The following is a 19,442-nucleotide window of genomic DNA, read 5'->3' on the forward strand; positions in this document are numbered from 1 at the left end:
TAACATATAAAACAGTATTTTCTTTTCTTTATTTTTTTTAAATTGTTTCTTTTATACAAAAATAATACTTGGTCTTGCTTGGCTGAACAGGTAAGATGAGTGCAACTCATTAACTGTCAATAACTAGCATGTGTTTCATGAAATGTTTGATTTAATTCAATATTGAATTGTGGGATATATTCCACAGTATGTAGACATCTGGTGAATCAGACATGCAGACAGACACTTGCTCTTTGATCTGTGATGGCCCCATTACAGCAAACTGGCATCAGGGAGTGTAAAGATCAGTCTGTTCAGTCAGGCAGGTTCACTTCAGTGTAACATCCCGAGGGACGGACGCAGACGAGATTAGCAATGCATATTAATACTAATGCACTTTTAGATCAGACAGAATGACAGAGAGAGTAGGAAAGTAGAGAGATGTTTAACGATAAAAGTTACTGATATAAATCCCAGAGATGGTCCATTGTAATGACAGTGATGTGGAGGTTAATGAAAGTGTCCATGAGAGCATTCCAATCAGCCGATAGTGCCATCTCAACAGATATCTCCATTGACAAAGAGTAGATTCAGTTCAAAGAAACCACAAATGGCACAGGGCACATAAAATATAAAAAAAATCTAAATTATGAATAATTTAGAAATGTAAAACATGAATAAAGACATATAAATATACAGGTACAAAATATATAAAAAAGAAAAACATAATAGAAAAATAGAAAACGAAAACATTACTAATGGAATATGAAATAAGAAATTATAGCATTACTAAAACAACAATTATTTATATTTATTATATTATATATATTATTTACCTATAATAGTTATTTTAGTATATATATATATATATATATATATATAAATACATTAAAATTAAACAAATCTAAATTCAGAATTTAATAATTATAAAATACAGTGATATATTATTTTATTTTTTTATAATTAAATATATATTTTAAGTTTAATTCTGAAAAATTAACAATAAATAGCCACAAAAAAAAGACATACAATAATATTAAAAATAATATTGCGTTTCTTGACTCATTTGACATATTAGCCAAAAGTAATGTGATTACATTAGGCATGTAACTTGTAAAGTTTGAACGACAATCAGTCACTTAGTTCTCATCTCACTCCACCACTCATAGTTTGGTGCCTGTAACAACTGCACTTTGTTGCTTATAAAGGATTTTAGATTCAAGAAGCGAACAGACACACAGCAAATATTTCAAAATTATAAAGATAAATGCTGAATTTACTTCCGCAAAACCTTATTTGATCAAATTGTGTCTGCGGGGCTTGTAAACTGAACTGAGAGAGTTTTCAGGGAAGCTCCATTTGTCAGAACAGTGATCTATAACCGAGTCTGTTTATTTGTTGTATGGTTATAATGTATGTGTTGATGGTAGCTACTGAAGGGAAAGCAGTGGTAATAAGATGTTATTGAAACCCTGAGGGGGACTGTGTCTCCATATTCTACAGAGTGGAGTACAGCCTATTGCCCTCAGAGTGGACACCATATTACAAACCACTAGCAATAAAACACCTTTAATGTCATAGTAAAGTAGTTATTTGAAGGACCTATAGCAGATAGCAGACCTTTCTCTATTCAGCTACAAATGTGGATGCATTTGATATCCTACTGAGGAATTACCCTTCTTAATAATTTTGTCTGTTCCTCATAGTTTTTTTGTTGTTGTTGTGTGTGTGTGAAAATGGTTAAAGGTAGGGTAGGCATTTTCTTCTTTTATAAACACTTTTTGTTATACTGGTTGAAAGTCTCTTTACATCCTGATAGCAATCAATAAAATAAGTGGTCTAATTCTTAAAACATGTACATATCTTTGTAAGTCTCAGGACCAAAAAAATTTCCTCCAATCATTGCATTCGGTCCGAATGCAATGATACAATGTCCTACCTACCTTCCATAACTGTTTTTGTCCTACCTGCCTTCCATAACCGTAATTACGAGATGGCAACCCGTGATGTTCTACCCGGAGCTGTTCATGTCCTCAGACTCAGGTTTTTGTGTTGCGATGTCAAAACTATCAGTACTGAAATTAATCTGCAGCAGTCAGGATGTACAACTAGAGCTCTAAAAGTCGTTTACGTTCATTATTGTTGTAATGTTATATGGTTTGAGAAATGAGGTATCGCTGTCTCTTGGCGCTTTGCAGACTGCTCCGTGTGTTTTGGAGGAGGTGTGTCTTTGGAGACGCTTTGAAAGAAGGCTGGGATCTAATGCTTTCAAGCTTGCTATTGCTTGGCTTTCCCAAATTTCGTACCCTAAGGACCTGTGGACTTGTTCTTCAAACTAAATATTTTGACATTGACATAATTGTTTATAGGGATATGACTCAAAATCATGCAGTCAGGAGCCCATGTTATAACTTCAATGCCACAGATCTAACGGTGTTCCAGATTATACTACACATACTACAGATGCTTACCACATATTTATAAATCGTGCCAGTAAGTTGGAAAAGGGTTAAATAATGAGACCTTACCGTTAATGAAAAAAAAAAAAAAACTTATGGTTTTAAAGTTCTATTTCTGCCTCTCATCATGAATACACATTCTGAAGCTTAACATGTCATTAATCACATCAACCCAGTCTGTGCATCTACTGTGCAACAGCCAACTCATTTCTCTTTAAGAATGAAATGAACTCTTCAGTACTGGTAAGTTTTATGGCTTAGATCGTTTACAGTATGTGCAAGCAAGGGCTTCTATCCAGAACCTTAAATGAACATTTACATGATTTGAAACACTTGAAATACGAACTGTCCAAATAAAGCGAGTCTGATTCATCTGAGGCCTTGTGTCGCATTTTGTAGCAGAATATTTTATTTAAATGGTTGTTCACCATTTTGACCTTAGAATTTAGAGTGTTTTCTAATTTTATTAAATTACTTAACTGCTTACAGAAAGAAATTATACAATAAACTGAGATTCCATTGTATCTCAGAGCAAGCTGATGACAGAACTGCTTGAAACTAGAACAATAACTGTTTTAGACTCTCTGATTAGCCAGCATTTCTTTAAAAAATATGTTTTCTCATCTTAACATCTTGTGGGAGCTGAAGCCTCACAGAGGACTTTATTTATTGCAGAACACTGCTCTGTGACAGTGATATTGTTGAAACTTATTATTACTTTCTTAATACTTTTTGTCCCCTATACTACAGCTTTGGGATAATATAAAAAGAAATAGCAGCAAACTAAAGCTATTATCAAGACAAAATGTTAAATTTTTCCGAACTTTAACAATGACAAACCTTGGAAGAGCAGACATTTTGCAGTACAGCCCAATATTAGAGTTTGACAAGTCATCTGTAATACTGTGTGTATATAACTGGACAACCAGCTCATACCTCTCCATGTCTTTTATATCTATATATACACTGTAGACGATTTGAAATGCGTAGAACACATATCTAACATATACAGTATATCAGATAGATAGACTCTTTTTTGGTTTATGTTTGGATATTTTCATTGCTGAACATTAATCCTGTTATGTGCAAATTTAAAGCAATGATTTTAATGTGTGTAGTAAAGCTGTGTTTATTTCACTTAAAGCTGTGTTTATTTAATATCTCCTTATTCTATTGAATTCATTTGGGCTATTGTTTGATTTTTTTTTTTATTTGTTGAAATTAGTCTTTTTACTTGTTTTTTTAATAATTGTATAATTAGAAAATAACATTTTGCATTGAAGAAAAGCATCTCTACATGATATAAATAATTGTATCTCACAATAACGATATATGTATATCACAGTATGGTTATTTTTGCTTTAAATAATGCTTTTATGATATCAAAATTCTTGATACTATTGAAATTTCACAATTCTTGATACTATTGAAATTTCACAATTCTTGTCACCAATTACAATATTCCAAAAAAATGAATTCTAGCCTAAGTAAAAAAAAAAAAAAAATACCTCAAGCTTAGTGAAGACACGTAAACAGTCAGTGATAAAAATAAAATGAAAGAAACTAATTACAAGCAACAGGACAACAATCTAGATGAAATAGATCTACCTGAAAAAACTTCAAGCACGAATGCACAGATCCAGTATACTGATACACATGCATTTTCTTTATCCACTGTTGATGTTATCCCACCCTGCAAAACTCATTTCCGGGAGCCGGCCCCTAACCCCCCCAACACCCCCAGCAACATAATCATATAAGCGTAACCACGATAGTCCAAAATCTCTACCAGTTGACACATTTCTACCAGTTAATCGTGTCTACTGGTATATCGCCCACCCCTAACAGACACATACAGACTAAATCTGATTTATCTCTTAGAATAGGACTCAACTATTTACTTTGAAAAATGCTTAGCCTGAAGGGCTACAAAATCTAATTTCGAACCAGTGCAGTTTGAATGAGAACAGCTGCTAAGATGGTTCGATGAAACTTAATACCAACTCAATGAAGAGGGACAGTGTATTTTCATCATCATTTGTTTTCAGAGAGTGCCGAGTGAGCTAATATGAGCTGTCCCACATTCAGTGAGCGACACAGCACACAGACGGCAGAATCAGCAATGGCAGTGGGTGGGATTCACACTTTCCTCCAACGGTACAGGTGACAGATGACTCTGAGCTTGAGTGTGACTGTATGTGTGACTGCTTACCTGTCTTAGAGAAGATATTTGAGTTCGGTTCCTGACTGACAGACATTGATTTTCACAGGCAGACTGAAGTGTGCAGACTTGGAAGAGGACGGCTGATAAAAAAGAAAGATCGAGAGAATATGAAAGAGTATTAGTTGGAGTATAATAACTTATTTAAAAGGCAGAAGGTATGGCGAGGCCCATGACTGCATCCCAGAATGCAATGCACTCGACTTGCCAATGTTCATTTCCAGTATGGAAAGTGGAGGCAAAACCATTTATTTTAAACAGTGTCTTAACTTCTGACAGTCTAATCAAATAATGGGTCAAGACATTTATACAAATTGTATTAAAGGGTTAGTTTACTTACAAATGAAAATTTTGTAATCATTTACTTGCAACTACCTAACACGTTGATGCTTCAAAAAGTTAATAAAGAGATTGTGAAAATAATCCATTAAATGACAAGTTCGGTATTTTACACTTAAATCCCTGTTTTAAGATCGTTTCTGATGAAATAGAACGGTTAAGATTGAAATTTGGACAAATGCTGCTGTCCAGAGAATTTTCGGTTTCTGTGGTAGCACCCAACCATTTTTTTTTCTTTATTTTTTGGTGAATTAACCCTTTTAAAATACGAAATAGTTGTATTTATTTATAATATGATAACAGGATTTGGTGAATTCAACCTTCAACATGCAACTGAAGTCTTAAGATTAACAATGTTACATAGTACTCTATCATCTATCTATCCATCCATCCATTTTAAAAGGTTATTAAAAATACTGCCAATTACAAAAAAAAAAAAAATTTGTCAGCCAGTTAGCCCACACTCAACATAAAACAAATCAATTGGAACAAAGTTGAGGTTTTCTAAGCTAAAAAAAAAAAAATGCCATCTCCATCTTAGTATCTTCTTTATTGGCAATGCAAAACCATGAAATTTATGGGCTGTTACATACTCACATTAAAGCTTTATGTAAACTCGACCAAACTTACCACCAGGGGTTCATGGAAAGTCTTGTTTGCTATTGCCTAAGATATAGATACCGTGAGCTTATCCTGACTTCATGTGTAAATAAGTCACTGTTTGTTCACAGGCGCTCCTAGTTAATATTCCATGTGCTGCGCATTGCAATTTGCCATTCTCCCCAACGTCATCTTTTTTTCAGCGAGTTTCTTCTGCACATAGAAACGTGCCTCTCATTAACCATGTAAAGAGAGACTCATTGGTGCTGACTGTAGTCATCTTCACATATTCACAAACAGACCCAACACTGAATGCAAACGCCATTGCATCAAACTGTAGTCCTGGTCAAAGGCCCTGAAATAGATTCCGGGCGATTTAGTTGAAAATGATGCGTGAATAGCCTGTTAAAATGTAATTAATATGAGAAACTCATGCATCATTTATATAGAGCTATGGCAAAGGTGTTTCACAGATAGATTGTAAAAGAAAACGACCTCAGTAGAGAGCTCCGATTGCAGGTTCATTTCAACATATGTGTATACATGAGGTACAAAAGTTATATTATATTATATATAAATTATATTATTATCAGAGTAAAATGTACTTGATTAATCACAGAAACAAATAGTACACAATCTTGAATATATTAATTTGGTTTATAGGTACACTACCTATATACTACTATATAAACTGTGCGGATGAATATGGATACCCTTACCTACTGCTCATAAAACATTAACTACTAGGCTTAAGTGATATAACCGGTTTAAATGGAAAGGTTCTCAAGCTGAACAGCTGAAGACGTTACTGTTGCTACTCCCATTGATAGACAGGGTACTTCCTTGAACATAAATTCCAGCACAGTGCTACAACAACCATAATTAAATTACTTTTTACAATGAACTCTGATAGAAAGCTACATATGGCAATTTATCAGTTCAATAAAATACCTTACTCATCTGTTGAGTAATAAAACATCTCCGGATCACTATTACAACATTTCAAATTCCTCAGATCTCGCCATCTCCGAAAAGACAAGCCAATGTTGATTCATGTTTTTTTGTTTTTTAGGCTCTGTCTTGTTCTCTTTTAGCCAGCAGACTATCTTTTGTTCATCATTTGTTTAAAATGGGTGATTCCCCTAAGGTTCGAGATTTAGCGTGCTCCGGCATGTCAACCTTTCTCGCTCGTTGTGACAACTAACCTATGAGTAGCCGGAGCAACTTTTCTCTGTTTACGGATATGAAGAGACACACTCCAGCGAGTGACATATGTATGCAATTTCTTGCGAAAACCATCCCGTCAGGTCTAATAAACACTTAAAGGCTTCCCATAGTGAATTTAGTAAGACAAAAACACTTCTTGGAACAAGGATTGATGATATATTGATGTTAATTTAAAAAAAAAAAAAAAATTATATATACTTTTAACATTTCTTTGTCAATTGTTTTTTAAATACTACAACTAATGAGGAGCTCAATTAGGGTTACAATAAACTTGAACAGTTATATTTACATAAAACAAAACATAGAACACTGAATATACCCACTGACTAGATACTGTATGTAGTTTTGTGCATCCACAGTTAGGGCTGATGGGTTGGCTGGTGTAGGGGTTTGGGTTGGATTAGAGTCTGGAACAATCCTTTACTTTTTTAAAAAGTCTCTCACAACTCTTACTTCTGTGTGGGCTTACCCTTCCCTTTCTGTCCGATTTATCATCCATTCCCCTCAGGATTTACTGGTCCATTCACATTTGTTCATTTAATGGAGCGATTCCTCTTTCTTACAGCATATGTTCATGAAAGTGAGGGTCAATTTATGAGACTGACACTGACAGATTCTTCAATACTAAAGCGCAAAATTTACAGCACGTCTAAAATCAACCCTCTACCTGACCATTCAGTCGTCTTTATTGGTCGCAGCTTTTAGAGTGCCTTCAGTGCTTGCTTTGACCTTCTACTGTTCAGCATTGGAGTCTTAAGTTGTACCTTCATAAGAATTATTAATTTTTTTTAACCGTAAAGAATAGGCTAAGGTCACATTGTCTGCAGCAAAAGAAAAAATGGAAAAAAAGTGTGTTCTCTCCCAGATATGCTATCTTTTTAAGCAAATTCATTGTTCTCATTCACTTACATGAACTATATTTTTATGAATGTATAAGTTGAATGTGAATTTGTAAAAATAACCAAAGACCCTATTTCAATTATGAAATTCATTATTAAAATGTAATTGAAAATGTAGAAAGGGGGGGGGGGGGCTTCTATAGCTATGTTCTATGTTGCCTTTCCATAGCTTGTTGCCTTTCTATAGCTTGATAAATAGCTTGATGTACGGAGCCCGTAAAGGATCATGGTGTTGAAAAAAATAGGAGATAGGAGAATTTTTCAAGTTCCCCCAAGAAACTTTCCATTCGATCGCAAAGAATCTCAGCAGTTTTCCCTCAAAAAAAAAAAATCCGGGACATTTTTATAGTGTACTCAAAGTTTATCAGGGCAATGCAAAAAACATTTGCGAGCGAATGCAAAGTTTCTCTGGGGAAATGCAAAACATTTGCGAGAGAACACAAAGGCATTAACATTAATTTTCCTCCCATCTGATTTTACACTCATTTTTACTTTATCAAATTAGCTTACAATGGATTATACTGCAAAAGTTAAACTTCAGAACCACAGATACACATTTATATCACTCAGCGTTGAGGTAATATCTTAATATGCCACTTTGCTTAGATAGAAGGGTTTTCTGGCTTCAAAAAAGCTTTTACTTTTGTTTGTCATTCTGTGGCAAAGAATAGGCCAAAAGGAATTGTTCCAATGCCATCTGCTCTTTAGTTGAGGAATATCAGGGCCGCTTCAGAGACTGAAAAATCATTCTGCCAAGAGTAAGACTGACTCACTGGAAGTGCTCAAGCTGTTCACAACAAAAGATCTCCCTGGCTTTTGCCCTACATTTGACCCTCTGTGGAACAGCTTTCCAAATCGGTCTGCTATACGGTACCTGTTATTTAAAAAGCCCATGTCCAATTTCAAAATACTCTTTCCCTGTGGTGAAAATGGCTCTCAAAAGCATGATGCAGTACCAAAATAAAAAGAAGAGTAAAATTCCACTTTCACTTTACTCTAAACTGTATATAACATGGTTTATATTCCAGAGCATCGTTACTCTATTTCCTACAGTATATCATTTCCAATGGGATGAGGATCACATTAAGCATCAGAAGGTTCATAGTTGATGACAAGTTCAATGACAAGTTGAACCTCTCCCATCCAAACCATCACTTCCAGGTTTTGTTTGAACAAATACACTGATTGATATGAATTTTGCCCGGCCGAGCATCAGCTGAACACCGACTGCAGCATAAGAACCAGCGTCAGTTTGGTGGAAAGGAGGTATTACAACAGGCACATTTGGTCATCACACCAAATTATTTAATGTGTGTGTGGGTTTTGTGTCTGAGAGAACAAGCCCCTAGTATCGGGAGCACAGAAACTCAGGAGAGTCCCCACTCCACATTAAAAATTCAGGCTAACAAAAAAGACTCCCTAGTTTTTGATGGCTGGTTCAAAGCCCATTACAGTTCGTTTGAAAAGTTACCAGTGGGAGAAGTTCTTTAGAGAGTCTAAGAGGAGCAAGCAGCGATGATGTGGCAGATATCTTCTCTTTTTTTCTCTCCGGAATCTCTGACAGAATACTCAAAAACAGCATCAAGCCAGAGTCCTGATTTTCAGGGACTAAAGGGACTGAGGGATCCGTCTCACCTTTTCCTGACTCGGAAAGTTCAAAAAGACTAAACAGTGGATTTCAAAACATGCATCTTGTTCACTAATCACCTGTAATCTTGTTAAATCAGCAAAAAAAAAAAAAAAAGACCTTGTTTTTTGTCTAAAATATATGCTAAATATGTTGGAATCAGTATGTCTTTTATCACTTTGTAGGATAATTCTTAAGCTTGTAATGCTCAAATGAATGAGACAGAACACTGAGACATGCCAGCGCAAACGTTTTTTAACACCAGGCCCACCTTACAACAACGATTAGCACTATTGTTCTGTTGGGTGGCGGGTGTATTTTGTGGTCGGATGCTGAGCTTAAGACTGGATATTTTTTAGATTAAACCATGTGGATTTCAGCAGCAAACCTGGCGCGGATCAAGCCCCGTGTTCCTTTGCAAGACGATTGGCAGCCAAAGCTGGCAATCTGGCACCAAGACACTGTCATCGAGGTCAGGGAAGCATATCTGAGCACACCTGTCAACACAGATGTGGATTAACAAACAGTTGTATTCTGGATTCACACTACCATAACTCTGGCGAGAATCACTGCAATATTAAGGCTGATAAATAAAAGATCAAGGAGAGGCGACATTTCTTATTTAGCAAACTACCGTAACGGCTGATTTCCTGAAGCTGTCAAAGAACTTCAATGAACCAAAAGTTTGATTATATTAATCTCAAGATCCCCATGCCAAGGATACCCATAGAAAGACAATAATCCATGATAGAGATATTATATGGGGCATGTCTTTTAAAATTGATCGTAAAACAGTCCTCAATCAAAATGCCCTTGAGAAGGTGAACAAGTCAGACATGACAGCACAGTTACACAATTGAATACTTCGCCTCATGTCTCACCTCACTATCTGTCTGTCTATTTGCACACATGCATGAACAAACATGACATTCATCATGTCAACTTCTCTGTGTATGGTCCAGGCACATGTCAGTTTCTATGATTTATACATCTGTCATTTAAATATTTCTTCTGGAGACTGCTGTCTTGTGATTTTCAAATCATCAGTTTATGTTATTGTTTAAATTGACATAATAGTGCTTGCAAAGCAGCAAACTAAATATTTGGCTAAAATTAGCTTAGAAATGGAAAAGAAACCATTTCTAAATGCAAATGCAAAGTGTTTGGCGATTTTAAATGTATTTTTGAGATATATACATATATTTACAGTAGATTTTAAATTTATAAATGGCAAAAAAATATATGAGGAAGTATAAGTAATTTCAAGTATTTCAGCAATTATCAAAATATATTCATGCATGGCCATTTTATATTGAAATATTTAATTTTATAGAATTAAATGTGAAATGTGCAACAATGCTGTGTAAATATTTTCTTGATGTCTGATATGTTATCATTATTTCACGCTTCCATTAAATGTAGCGATATATTAATTTCTGCAAAGGACATAAATGAAATAACTTTTATTATATTACTTAGCTACAGGAAATGAAGATGCATGCAATTTGTCAACAACAAAAAAGGCACATGAGATTGTGCACCTTTAGAATTGTCTGAATTTGAATTTCATTTTCATTTTGGTTGCAAACAGGTAATATAAATTTAAACTTACAATACATTTAAATTCAAATAAATAAATTTTAAAAAAGCATCTAAAACTGGATTAATGTCAGGTAAAGATTTTATCTTTGAGTCTAATACGTTTAAATAAGGGTATTCCTGTATTTTTTCAGTCCTGGGCCGCCTCCCTTAGACCTACATTTTCAACATGTCACATATTACCACTGAAACTCATTAACTCCAGAACTATATGTAAAATATGTTAAAATTATGCCATGGAGAGCTTGTGGGGGTTGACTGTACATGGTGAGAATAAACAGTATGTAAACTTGAGTACTGATTAATTATCGGTTCCATATGCAAATAAACAATTTGCATCATATCCATATGTAAATAACTGCATGTGCACCCACATCTCTGAGGTATATGTGAGTTATGCATGGATAAACTGAACTCTCTCTCTGTTTGACTTACTCAGAGATAAAGTTGGCCATACTTAAATGCAACAGAAATCAGTGGATTAGTTATGCTCAGTAAATGCCAATCAATTATATGCATTATGAGTTTATGCTCTTCAGTGAACCCCCGGAGTAGTTTCCATTACAGTTTTTTATGCTTCTGTATGGGTGCCAAAATATGTAAACTCATTTCTTGTATATCAGTAGAAATGTCCAGCAAAATGAACCCATCTAGTTTATTCCCTGTGTTTGAACAGGCTTTTTTTGTTGTTGTTGCAGTATAGTTTAATGTGTATGTTTGTGGACAGTATAAAGAGCTGGTAAAAGTGTTGAACTTGTACCTCTGCTAAAGATATAATCAGGCTGTTAATCATTTCATCCTTGATCCATTCACTGCTGCTCTCTAAAATCCACACACCTTATTTTATACAACAGTCATGCCCTGCAAATGTCTGATAAATGTCTGAGATTACCTAAATACCTGATTTTGCAGAAATCTTCCTTGTATATAAAAATCATTCAAAAGATTGTATGACAGCATTGGTATGACAAGCTTAGTAGTTTTTCCGTTTGACTGGCATTTAATTACCCTGCGATTTTTCTCATACCTGAAATCTTAGCATATGATTCAGCCGAATTTAAGGGGTTAGTTCAACTGAAAAATTACATTTCTGTCAAACACGTCATGTTTTCAAAACCTACATGATTTTCTTTCTTGAATTAACACGACCAGATTAACCAGCCATTTAAACGTGTCGTCCATTTATTATTCACAGATACCCTCAGGATCTATCATTGCAATGTTTTTAAAAGGTTCAAATGTACGTTTTGGACACCGTACAATAATGTTTTATTCCCTTTAGATTTACATGATGTTTGATACTGTTTATTTGAATCTGAAGCCAATTAAACTTCATTCGATAGTCCACTTCAGACATTCTATAACTACAACTAACTTTGCAACTACCTGTACATGCCCACTATTTCTCATTAGAATATTAATAGACTGTTAGATTAGGATTAGGTGTAAGGCTTGGGGTTAGTAAAATAAATTAACACGGAATAGCCATCCACAACTGACAGACAGCTTTTTACAGGAAGAAGCTTCAAATAGTTCCGGAATAGATGAAGAATGTCTACCAGTGTTTTGAGTTTCATGGGAGACCAAATATTCACTATAGGGTTCAGATCTGGACCAGGACAAAACATGAGCCTGATAGACTTGTTCTCAAGCCACTTCTTGGTTGTCTTTGCATTTTGGGCAAGAGGATTGTCTTGGTGAAAAATAACATCTGATCATTACTCTTTAGATAACAACTTTTCATTTGTGGGAAGCAAGCCATTCTGCAATATTCTCCTCCACTTCAAAGCATTAAATGACTTTTCACAGTGAAGTAGCTCACCAATACCAGCAGCTAAAAAGGCACCAAACACAATGACACCTTCATGCTACAATGTGTTAGAGATGCATATATTAATATATTTCTCAGCAGGTTTTTGAAGACATGCACTGAAACATCACCATGCAACTCGTGTTTCAGTGCGGTTCATATATTCTGCCAAAAACCTCATTCTGTCTTTGATGTTTTTATGCGACAGCAATGTATTTTTAAGCGGTGCATTTGTACGGTGGCCGAGAGAGCTCAACCCGCTGCAACCGAAGAAAAGTCCTCAGGCTACGACTGTAACCCTTGTTCCCTGAGAAAGGGAACGAGGACTGCGTCGATTGACACTTTGGGGGGAACGCCCCTCAGCGTAGCGCCTCTGAAGTATGAATGAAACTAAGCCTATCTCTGATTGGTGTTGCGTCATGACGTAATGTGTGACGGCATACAAGCGGAAGCTATAAAGGACGCGGCACACATGAGATGTCAGCTTCTGTGATGAAGCAAGCACTCCCAGGCAGGGGAAGGCGTGGCGAAGGGACGCAGTCCTTGTTCCCTTTCTCAGGGAACAAGGGTTACAGTCGTAACCCGAGGACGTTACCTTTCGAGGGAACTCGGACTGCGTCGATTGACACTTTGGGGGAACGAGTACCCACTATGCCACAAAGCGCCCTGCCTGTCCTAGTGTGAAGCTGCTCACAGGCACACATAGGACGAGAGCACGAAAGTGCCAGGTGTTGACGGAATGTCCAGGCTATAGAACCTAATAAAGGTATGAGGGGTGGCCCATCCAGCTGCATCGCAGACTTCCTGGATTGGGGCCCCCGCGAGAAGGGCTCTAGAGTACGCCATGCCTCTGGTTGAATAAGCCCTCACGGCCAAAGGTGAAGGCAAACTGCGCACCTGGTAGGCTAAAGAAATAGCATTGACAAACCAGTTGCTGAGGGTCTGTTTGGAGGCGGGAAGACCCTTCTTGGGTGACCCGAAACACACCAGCAACTGGTCCGACTTCCGCCATGAAGAGGACCTCTGATTATAGACTTTTAGAGCTCTGACAGGACAGAGCAGATGAAGTCTCTCCTCATGCGCCGTCACGTGAGGTGGAGGATGAAAGGCCTGCAGAACCGTAAGCCGTGCCGAATTTGATGGCACCGTAGACAAATAGCCCAGCCTGGGATGTAGGATGGCTTTAATGTCGCCTGGAGCAAACTCCAGGCACCCGTTAGATATAGAGAGCGCCTGGAGATCTCCTACCCTCCTCAGAGAAGTAATGGTCAACAGAAAAACCACCTTCAGGGAAAGGTTCTTGGCCTCAGCCGACTCCAATGGTTCGAAGGGGGCCTCGGCCAGCCCTTCGAGAACCACTGCCAGGTCCCATGTGGGAACCCTGGAACGACCCGCAGGTCTCATCCTCCAGGCCCCACGGAGGAAACGTACGACCAACTGCTGTCTCCCAAGAGGTCCATCACCCAGTGGAGCGTGGAAAGCCGCAATGGCAGCCACGTACACCTTGAGTGTGGACGGGGTAAGACCAGCTGAAAAACGATCTTGGTGGAACTCCAGAACTGAAGGCACTGGGCAGTTAACTGGATCCACCTCACCTACACCAGTTGGTAAAGACATTCCACTTTAAGCCGTACAATTTCCTCGTGGAGGGAGCTCTGGAGCTGAGTATGGTCTCCACTACTCCAGCTGATAGGCCGGCCTCTAGGTACTGTGCCCCCTCAGGGGCCAGACCTATAGTTTCCATAACTCGGGCCGAGGGTGAAACATTGAGCCCTCTGCCTGTGACAGCAGGTCCCTCCTGAGGGGAATCTCCCACGGAGGGCCGTCTAGGAGCGGTACAATGTCTGAGAACCATACTCGGGCCGGTAACTGTACCTCGAGCCGGGGCTACCAGCAGTAGACTGATCCCGTCGCAACGGACCCTCTCTAGAACTCCCGGGAGCAGAGCGTTCGGGGGAAATGCATACAGACGCAGCCTCGGCCACGTCTGCACCATGGCATCCAACCCCAGCGGGGCTAGATGAGTGAGGGAAAATCACAGTGGACAGTGGGTCGTCTCTCGAGACTCGAATGGGTCCACTTCCACTGGGCCGAACCTCTGAGATATTGACTCCACCACCTTGGGGTGGAGTCTCCATTCCCCTGGCCTCAGCCCCTGTCTCGACAGGATGTCTGCTCCCTGATTTTGACTCCCTGGGATGTATGTTGCTCTTAGAGATAACAGCTTCCCCTGGGACCACAGGAGGATCTGATGCGCCAGTCTGCATAGAGGGCGAGACCTCAGACCCCCCTGATGGTTTATATAGGCCACAACCGACATATTGTCTGACCTCACAAGGACATGATGACCTTTGTGGTCCAGCAGGAAGCTCCTCAGAGCTCGGAGCACCGCCAACAGCTCCAGGCAGTTTATGTGCCAGGAGGAATGATGGTCCTGCCATAGCTGTCGTAAAGCGGCCGTCCATGACCGCGCCCAAGCCCGTGAGGGAGGCGTCTGTCGAAACGGTTTTCCGGCGACATGACGCTCCCAACACTGGACCTTGGGACAGAAACCAAGCTTTTTTCCACATAGATAGGGAACGAAGGCATCTGCGCGTAACCCTGATAATACGGAACGGATCCCCCCTCGGGGAGAACCCCTTGGTTTTCAACCACCACTGGAGGGCCCTCATGTGCAGCAGGCCAAATGGAATAATGTTGGACGCTGCTGCCATGAGCCCCAATACTCTTTGAATTCAATTCCTCGGATTGAATTTGACTCACGATGATGGGAATAGTGAGCATCTTGAACCTGAATATCCTCAGAGAACGATTCAAGTGTCTGAGATTTATTATTGGACGCAACCCGCCCATCCTTTTTGGGAACTATAAAGTAGCGGCTGTAAAACCTGGACTCCCTGTCCGGTGGAGGAATATGTTCTATAGCCTCCTTTACCAGCAGGGAGTTTACTTCCTGTTCCGATACCCGACCCTGCACTGGGTCGACTGCAGTCCAGACCACCCCGTTGAACCTTGGTGGGCATAAACCGAACTGCAGCCTGTACCCCTTTTGAATGGTGCGCAGGACCCAAGGCGAAATATTCGTGAGATTTTTCCATGCATCGAAATATTTTACCAAAGGAACCAGGCTCTCGAGCCTGGCTTCGGGTACCAATCGGGATTCGTTCTCGACCCCCTGAAGCGGATCTCCGGCAGGGTTTGACCGAAAACGATTCTCGATGGGCGGACGCGATTGCTGCCTGGCCGCAAGCCTCTGGGGCAGACAGAGCAGCATGCGTTCGCTGGAAACCGATGTGTCCCGAAGCGCACTTAACAGCGGGATACAGACATCGACTTCCTGAGGGCTCCCCTGAGGGGAGGCTCTTTCGGTTTCGTTCTCGACACCCTGAAGCGGAGGACCGGCAGGGAATAATCGAAAACCGTTTCCGATGGGCGAACATGAGCACTGCCTGGCCGCAAGTTTGCTGAAAACCGATGTGTCCCGAAGCGCACTTGACGCTGGATACAAACATCGATTTTCTGAGGGCTCCGCAGAAGAGCAATTCTCGCTCGTCCCTCCACGGGGGGATAGCCCTGTTATTTTTGTCTCGTTTTCGATACCCTGAAGCGGAGGACCGGCAGGGAAGAATCGAAAAACGATTTTTGATGTGCAGAAGGAACACTGCATGGCCGCAAGCCTGCGTTCGCTTCTTATCATTTTAATTCCTCAGAAATAAATGTAGCCATAAACACTGTATAAGTGAAACACGGTCTGAATGGTAGGCTGAATTAAAGTATCTAACTTCCGATATTCAAAAGTCAGAAATATTTCATCATTTTAATTTCTTAAAATTAAATGCAGCCATAATTACCAGACAATACTGTTTTGTGTTAGGCTATCTCGTAATCCACACGCTGCCTCGGCAACGCGAGATTCGAGTCGTTCACAATATATTTGGCTTCCACTCCAAGAAGAAAGTCAACAGGTGCGAGGCTGAAACATCCGACAGCGCACGGATATATGCGTCGAGATATTTCTCAATGAACACAGCCAGCACCCTCGGGAGTGACTGTTCATGCTTCGCACACACACGGAATCTTTATTGCAAAGTAGATACGTAATCTACGCGTTGCCTCGGCAAACGCGAGATCCGAGCAACTAGATCCTGTATTGCAATGTAGACCTTTGATCTACGCGCTGCCTCGACAAACTCGAGATCCAAGTCACAGAATCTTATTGCAGAGTAGACCCGTAATCAACGCGCTGCCTCGGCAAACGCGAGATTCGAGCCACTATAGATTCTATATTGCAACAGACCCATTTGCGAGCCCCATGAAGAGCGTTGCCGCGCCGCCTCAGCAGACGCGGGTCCCGCACCACGGGGCTCGCGAGCCTGACCATCCTCCTCCTTTTTTTTTTTTTTTTTTTTTAATGGCCAGACGGGAGCGCAGCACACGGATTGGAAGTGTTTCACAATCCTCGCAAGCAGCCCCCTCAAGAGCTGCCAGCGCGTGCTGCACTCCCAAACAATGTGTAGGCCTACACAAACGATGTGTGTCCCCACCCGTGATATAACGAGGGCAGGGATGCACACACCGAGTGAAACCTGGGCTCGCCATAATATATATATATAGTTGTAATGCTTTGTGACATACAACACCAAATAAGACAGACATCAAACAGAGAGCGCTTTGCTGAAGAACAAAAAGCTGACATTTCATGTGTGCCGGCATCCTTTATAGCTTCCGCTTGTATGCCGTCACACATTACGTCATGACGCAACACCAAATACAATAAAAAAGTAGACTTTGAGCTGTAAGCATGTCCCATCCGGGTTCGTCAATCATTGCGGTCCCCTGGAAACATTTATGTTGTGGTCTGTGCTACTTGCAGCGCGTTTTAGGTGGTGTTGTGAACATTTGCAGCGCATTTCTGTATGTGGTTGTGCTGTGAGTATTTGGAGCACACATGTGTTATGAAACTGATGAAGATGTTTTATGAATTTGCGGGTGTTTTTCTATTTGCATGTGTTTTCCTCAGTTGCAGCACTTTGAGCTCTCTCGGCCACTGTACATTTGCTTAAATTTGGCTAATTTCCTGACCAAGTGTTCCTTTTTAGTGTTTAGCCATTTTGGGCTTGACCCTTTCTTTTGCCCAGGAGTGTAGTTAGTAGAATGTCTAAATTGGACTGTCAAAATAAAGTTTTACTATTTTTTCAAATCCATGCTTTAAAAGAGACGACTTGTAAATTGTACATTTTCAATTTAATGATATTGTTAGATCTCGGTTTTCCTTTTAGGGGAAAACTGAACTTGAGGCAATATAACACATGTCTTTCAAAGTAGCATTATGGGAGAATATTGTTACTGGTTACTGACATCATAGAGACAGTAAACCTTATACCTTAGAGCCAAAGATTCAGCCAGAACACATGAGATCTCCAACTTTTTTACAGTTATTCAGTAAGGATACATTAATTTGATCAAAAGAGACATTTATAATGTGATATTTATATTTAAAATATTTAAAATCAATCCTGAAAATAAAAGTATCCAGGTTTCCACAAAAAATATTAAGCAGCACAACAGTTTTTGCCATTGATTATAATAATAAATGTTTCTTGAGCAGCAAATCAGACTGCTAGTATAATTTATGAGACATGGCTGCTGATATCCATTATAGGAATACATATAGTTTTAAAATATATTCAGATAGAAAACAATTAATTTAAATTACAATACTATTTCCACAATATTTACTGTATTTTTTATCAAATAATGCAAGCTAAGTGAGGATAAGAGACTTCTGTCAAAAACATGAAAACATCTTCGAGACCCCAAACTTTTTAACAATTCTGTATATCCTCCTATAAGTGTCTCAAATATCACATGATATTTCAAATATCACATGTTCCTATAACAAAACTCTTCTCTGTAGCTATTATCTTACACAACTCCAACAGACTTAACTGGTCTATCCAAATATTACCCATCTGCACGCTAGGGTGGTCTTGTCTCAGCTTACTATAATTAATTATTGTCTGAACAGCAGGACTGACTAGAGCAGCAGTGTAAGTGCAGACCATCTGTTTGCGTGAACTATAAATCCAGTGACAGTTAGACCAAGCCAACTTGCATAATTAAGTGCCATGTACTACATTATCATTTGCCCTAACTGACCCTTAACAAACCACACGACAACCAAGAGCTTTCAGTTTTTATAAAAGTCAACGATGAGCCCACATCTAAGCAATGCATTATAATATCCAGCACGGTCACCGTGATTTTGCCAAGTAAGAGATGTTCCTGGATCAACATATTCCTGTTAATAAATAAAAAAGGTAATTGTGACTTTTTATCTCACAATTTGTTTGTCATAATTGCAAGTTTAGATCTCACTTTTCAGAGTTTAGAACTCACAATTGTGAGTTTATATCTTCCAATTCTTAGAAAAAGTTTTTTTATAGGCCTACATTGCGAGATATAAATTCGCAATTGCGAGGAATAAGTCTCAATTGCAAGACATAAATTCTGAGAAAAAAAAAAGTCTCAAATGAACTTGCAGATATGAGAATAAGTCATAATTGTGAGATTAAAAAGTATTAATTATCTTTTTGTTATTTTTTAAATTCCGTTGCGGGATACAAATGTTTACCTCAAGAACCCTGTTATTACACTCTATTATTTGAATAAATATGACCAC

The sequence above is a fragment of the Siphateles boraxobius genome, unplaced genomic scaffold (genome assembly GCF_051911475.1).
Source record: "Siphateles boraxobius isolate OS27281-9 unplaced genomic scaffold, OSU_SipBor_1 53, whole genome shotgun sequence".
Classification (NCBI taxonomy): Eukaryota; Metazoa; Chordata; class Actinopteri; order Cypriniformes; family Leuciscidae; genus Siphateles; species Siphateles boraxobius.